This window comes from Mizuhopecten yessoensis, unplaced genomic scaffold (genome assembly GCF_002113885.1).
Source record: "Mizuhopecten yessoensis strain PY_sf001 unplaced genomic scaffold, ASM211388v2 scaffold7491, whole genome shotgun sequence".
Classification (NCBI taxonomy): Eukaryota; Metazoa; Mollusca; class Bivalvia; order Pectinida; family Pectinidae; genus Mizuhopecten; species Mizuhopecten yessoensis.
This window is the reverse complement of record NW_018407074.1, coordinates 365,255-372,107: the sequence shown is the minus strand read 5'-3', so window position 1 is coordinate 372,107 and position 6,853 is coordinate 365,255.

Sequence of the window (6,853 nt, the reverse complement as noted above, 5' to 3'; positions counted from 1 at the left end):
TAGGAAGTCTTTAAGGACTGCGACGTCAAATTGTGTCGCCTGCTTCGTCTTTATGCATTGCTGGGCCTCTGCGAAGCAATCGGCATCCCTGGTCCCGAAATTCGAAGCCATTTTGGCAGACGACAACAATGAAGTGAAAGTAGGATATGTACAGCGCCCCCTATGAGAAGGGGCGCAACTCTTAGCGTCACGCTACTTTTCCCGCAGTCTCAGCGGTCCAAAAAAAGGTGTAGTGCCCGTCTCCAGGTATAGTTCCCGTTGTCAAGGGCGGATTCTTACTATACCAAATAGAACAAGGGTTGTTATCCAATAGCTATCCTAGAAATTATCATGTGATGTACTAAAAGTCTGATTATTTTTTATTTAAATCGAAATCATCACTTGGATTTCGAATCGTGTGTGAATGATGCAATCAAATAGGATGATTAGTCACAGTTATACTAATGTCTTGTGCAGAAATACGGTGTCTTCTCACCTAGCCAACATTTGGTATTTTTGTTACCTACAGGTAAGATTTTCATGTTGGCCAGGTAAGACTAGTGTTGAGTGCAGAACAATAGCCTTAATTACAGGTAATCGCTATAGTCAAACTCATAAAAGTAGATAACTTGAGACTATATAATATGTTCCTGATTATTTATTTATTTACCAAACATTCAAACATAAATACTATGAAATACATACTCATTACATGCGTTTTTTATATAGCACTAACATATATAAAAATATAGCAAAGTAATTGTATTATACCTATTACAACAGAAAAAATATTAAAATATTAGGTGCTTGGTCGTGATTTTCCTCCAGCAGACAGTTGAATCATCCTAACCTCGTCAGCAGCCTGTAATTTCTGGAGCAACTTTACAATCGCATAAATGTTCGGGTGTGCATGCTTGCACATCCTGTTTACTTTACTGTGCCATACTTCTACGTGGTTAGTTGTACGAGACCCGGTGTCCACAGATCCAGCTGCTGTCCTTCCACCCACGTTTCTGTGACATAGTCCTTGAAACGGATAACCTCTGGGCTGTTGTCCTCATTGTCATCAAGAGCATTGAACCAAACGTCCTCCAATTGTCGGGTCGGAATCAAGGGTAGGACAGCAGCTCTTCTTACCTTTACCGAATGGAAAACATACATGCAAAACATTTCTGAAATTAGAAGAATTTGAACCATATAATTATTATAGAGGCTGCGATCTGTTTAGACTTTAGCTCTACTCCTGTATAATGCGGACTTGCAACTTTCAAATGTTGGTATTTTTTTATCATGTCCTCAACATCATCATCATAGTCTCTGTCACGGAGATTGCCAAGTTCCTCTTCAAATATTGCCGGGATAGCATTGACTTCATCTCGACAACGCTTTTTAACATTTACAATAAATGAGTCAGCTGCTAGCGAAATAGTACCAGGAGGATGGTTGTGATGTTGGTGCCCAAATACAACTGGAATGTTATCCAGGGTTGTAAATGTTGCTTGACACTGCCGTAAAACACATCTCCAATGAACACGGTTATCCCGTCTTGTCCGTATAGAAAATTTGTAGCCAGCATGTAGTAGGTACTAGCCACCTCTACCATTCTCTAAAAAGTCAACCTGTACTTGTGCATTGGCCATGGTAAAATGACTATATTTTCAAATTCATGATAAACAGGCTTAATAGTGTGAGCAGTATTACCTACCTAAAATCTACCTGTACCTGTATACATAGAAATATTATAATAGAGTTTAGTATATCTGAAACAGACTATAACTGAGGTTCACTCAGTTTGTTAAGATTGCAATGTTGGCCAGGTGACACTGGGTATATTTCAAATGTTGGCTAGGTGAGAAGCAATCAGAAATACACGCAATGAGCCTCTTTTCCCTGATTATTTAACTAAACTAGTTTTATACATTCCATACACTACTAAGCACAAATATTTATTCAATATTCCTGGAGTATTAGTTATGGTTTGGATAAGACATTTTGTTTTTGATATATTCAATTAATTGAAACGTAAATATAGCAAAAATCAGCAAAATCAACTTTATGGGAAATGAGTCATTGTGACCTACTTTTTGTTATTGACCCACTTTATCATTGATATTTTTCTTCAGTATAATCATCAACCTAATGATTCCTCATAAAGACTAGATACATTAATAGACCTTAAATCGGGAATATCCCTTTTCCCCCTTAAAAAACGTATCGGTGAGGCGCCGTAACAAAGGCCAAATATGGCACCAATCCTTTACATGGCGGTGTTTATTTGTCAGCTAAACAAGTTATAAGCTTGTTTTCAGATATTCAAGCTATAAGCTTTATTATCGGGTAAAGAAGCTATGGGATTTATTATCGGATAAGAAGCTACGAGCTTTATAATCGGGTAAAAAGCTATGAACTTTATCATCAGGTAAAGCTATGAACTTGATGATCGGTTAAAGAAGCTATGAACTTTATGATCGGGTAAAGAAACTATGAACTTTATCATCAGGTAAAGAAAGAATCTTTGAACTTTATCATCTGGTAAGAAACTATGAACTTTATCATCAGGTAAAGCAGCTATGCACTTTATCATCAGGTAAAGAAGCTTTGAACTTTATCATCTGGTAAGAAACTATGAACTTTATGATCGGGTAAATAAACTATGAACTTTATCATCAGGTAAAGAAGCTATGAACTTTATGATCGGGTAAAGAAGCTATGAACTTTATGATCAGGTAAAGAAAGAATCTTTGAACTTATCATCTGGTAAGAAGCTATGAACTTTATCATCAGGTAAAGAAGCTTTGAACTTTATCATCTGGTAAGAAGCTATGAACTTTATGATCGGGTAAAGAAACTATGAACTTTATCATCAGGTAAAGAAGCTATGAACTTTATGATCAGGTAAAGAAAGAATCTTTGAACTTTATCATCTGGTAAGAAGCTTTGAACTTTATCATCTGGTAAGAAACTATGAACTTTATCATCTGGTAAGAAGCTTTGAACTTTATCATCAGGTAAAGACGCTATAAATTTTATCATCTGGTAAAGAAGCTATAAACTTTATGATCGGGTAAAGAAGCTATGAACTTTATAATCAGGTAAAGAAGCTATGAACCTCATCAGCGGTTAAAGAAGCTATGAACTTTATGATAGGGTAAAGAAGCTATGAACTTTATCATCTGGTAAGAAGCTATGAACTTTATGATCGGGTAAAAAAGCTTTGAACTTTATCATCTGGTAAGAAGCTATGAACTTTATCATCTGGTAAGAAGCTTTGAACTTTATCATCTGGTAAGAAGCTTTGAACTTTATCATCAGGTAAAGGAGCTATATACATTGTATCATATGGTAAAGAAGCTATGAACTTTATGATCGGGTAAAGAAGTTATGAACTTTATCAGCAGTTAAAGAAGCTATGAACTTTATGATAGGGTAAAGAAGCTATGAACTTTATCATCTGGTAAGAAGCTATGAACTTTATAATCAGGTAAAGAAGCTATGAACCTCATCAGCGGTTAAAGAAGCTATGAACTTTATGATAGGGTAAAGAAGCTATGAACTTTATCATCTGGTAAGAAGCTATGAACTTTATGATCAGGTAAAAAAGCTTTGAACTTTATCATCTGGTAAGAAGCTATGAACTTTATCATCTGGTAAGAAGCTATGAACTTTATCATCTGGTAAGAAGCTATGAACTTTATCATATGGTAAGAAGCTATGAACTTTATGATCGGGTAAAGAAGCTATGAACTTTATCAGCAGTTAAAGAAGCTATGAACTTTATGATAGGGTAAAGAAGCTATGAACTTTATAATCGGGCAAAGAAGCTATGAACTTTATAATCGAGTAAAGAAGCTATCAACTTTAGAATCCGGTAAAGAAGCTATGAGCTTTTTTATCAGGTAAAGAAGATGAAAGCCGGCTTAAATGATATTTGAATCAAAGGATACTTTTTTAGTAAACAACACCCAAGTCAGTAACCAGTCATAACTTTAAAATGCCGTTAATTTACGCTTATTACCAACGGTCATCGTGACTTGATTTTCTAATATGACATCAGTGTCTACATTGATGTAATACTTGGTTCACTTGATGTAAGATGGTTGTGAACTGCACATATGGGCGCCACATCTCGTGTAGAGAATCCTTACCTTTCCAGAGCCTACTACATTGTATTTCACTTCCGGTTTTGTGTGGAGGTACATTGCGTTTTATCTGTGGTTTTCATGCCTCCTCGATCCTTTTGTCATATCGATTTTGAGTTTCAGTGTCGTCTATGTATGGAATCACTGGTAGTTCGCTAAACCGCTCTTCCTGGTCCATATTCCAAGGACATTAAGATAAACGACTTCGTTTTGGAATAAATCAGTAAATAACGCAGGCAAAAGTAATATGCTCCTTGAAGTTACAAAATCAATACTTTAAGTAAATAATTACATGTAAAACAGACACGAACCCAATATATGTAAGTGTATTAGCATACTTTTGCTTCTAAGGGAATACATGATTTCGTTTCCAAGTTTTGCAAGGGTGTATTAAATCTTTTGATTTTGTGTCTCCTTGGTGTAATGTAAACATTTCATCAAATTTGAGTTCAGATTGTGTTCTTGTCTATTGGCATTGTCTTTTTTTATTTATTCTACCTTGACTAATTTTAAATAAAATTTGTCCAACCAAGAGAATGTTTCACATTTAGTTGTGGTCGGATTCCAAGACGGGTATGTTTTTGCTTTGAAACTTATGAAAAATATCGGTGATTTCTTATATCAATATGTTAACAATGAGGACACGAAATACCAAATCCGGTCATCAAAAGCATGCGTCTATTGATTTATATGGATATTATCAGTCATTCTAGAACCCTTCCTTCCACGACCAGGTAAGCCATTAATCCTTTAAGACAGGACCACACGCTAAGCAGCAAACTTTATAAAATCATAAAAAACACCATTTTACATTTGTCATAAATATTGATCAGGCCCTTTATAAAAGATCGGCAATCGGACATTAGTCAAACCATTTACTGCATTGGTTACAGCCCTATCATGATCGCAGCGAGAGTTGTCCTTCTCTTGGCTCTGTGTGAAGTCACCACAACTGTGTCTGGACGTTGTAGCGCGTACGATGGCCTTGGTGATACAGAATGTTTGAAGCTTGGACATTATGATGGCTACCAATGGGCCACTTGTCTTACTGATACATATATCGAGGCAAAGTCACACCAAACGAAGGGCTGCCAAGACAACTCTTACTATTGTTACTACCAATGTATGTGTGAAGTCTACGATGACTGTGACGGTCCTAATGTGAGAGACTTGTGTTCTTGTGATCCAAACACTGCCGTTGCCAACCACAACACACAATCATTAACACCGCTACCATCCCGATGCTTCAGTCCAAGCGGGACGGATTGTTCCTGGTATAAGGATTGTCTACAGAAACGATATCCATGTCCAGGCTCAAGTGCATCAAACGCTTTAACACTTGCCAAGAATTTTTGCGATCTGTATAATGACTATCAATCGTCATTTTCGGTTGATGGACAAGCCTGGATTGCTACCGTCAGAAAATGTCTTCAAATCGAGCTGGTGACCTTATTACGACCCTGGGAAAGCCTTACCGTCACATGCGCATCTATTAAGGACGTGGCGTTCGCCTCGCATTCCAAGTGTTACTCCTCTCTACCTGGATTCTGTTCTCTCAGCTTCAGTGACCAAATGAGGATTTTTTGGACAATCAAAGGTGGATTCGTTGATGCATTTGTAGACACAATGAAGAGTTTTTGGGAATTGATGTCTGGCTGTCTTCACCAAATAACAACAGATATTAGTTTGACCGACAACAGGTTAGCGCGTGCAAAGATTGTTGTAAGGAAGAAGGCGTCTATGGAACGCAATCCTGACGATTTTGCCGGCAAAATAGTCGATGCTGTTGCTTTGAAGCAGAAATGGGCAGCAAAGGGACTTGCTTGGTATGGCTTTCATCAGGAACCAAAAACTACCCCGGAGTTCAATGTAAACATTATACTTGTACAAAAATGGGACTTTGACCTTAACGATCCCAACGTTCCTGGCACCTCTCTGAGTGATGCTGTAACGGTACTCGGAAACTCGGTTAACGGTAGTCTAACGTGCTTATTAGTTGGCGATATCTATGTTGACGTTCTGTCCATGACGGCGTGCAATGATGTCAACTGTGACAGGGTATCCCTGGAAGTGATGGCTCCATTACTCCCGAAATGCACTGGAACGTCGTTCAAGATATCATTTTTTCTTGTGCTCAGCGTTGGAATGTTCGCTATCGGTATCGTTTAATACGACGCATGCGCACAATTGGCTACTGAAAACTTTGTTTTAGCGCAGTACTATATGTACTATATATACGTCATCCGCGGATATCTTTATGATGGTAGGCATCATTTGAGAATAATTAATTGAACAGTGAAAACGCATCCGTACCCTCTATACTGAACTGTTAGGTGTACGTAAATTTACATTCCTTACCCTCTATACTGAGCTGTGAGGTGTACGTAAAAATACATTCCGTGCCCTCTATACTGAGCTGTGAGGCGTACGTAAAATTACATTCCGTACCCTCTATACTGAGCTGTTAGGTGTACGTAAAATTACATTCCGTACCCTCTATACTGAGCTGTAAGGTATACGTAAAATTACAGTCCGTACCATCTATACTGAGCTGTAAGGTATACGTAAAATTACATTCCGTACCCTCTATACTGAGCTGTTAGGTGTACGTAAAGTTACATTCCGTTCCCTCTTTACTGAGCTGTTAGGTGTACGTAAAGTTACATTCCGTACCCTCTATACTGAGCTGTTAGGTGTACGTAAAATTACATTCCGTACCCTCTATACTGAGCTGT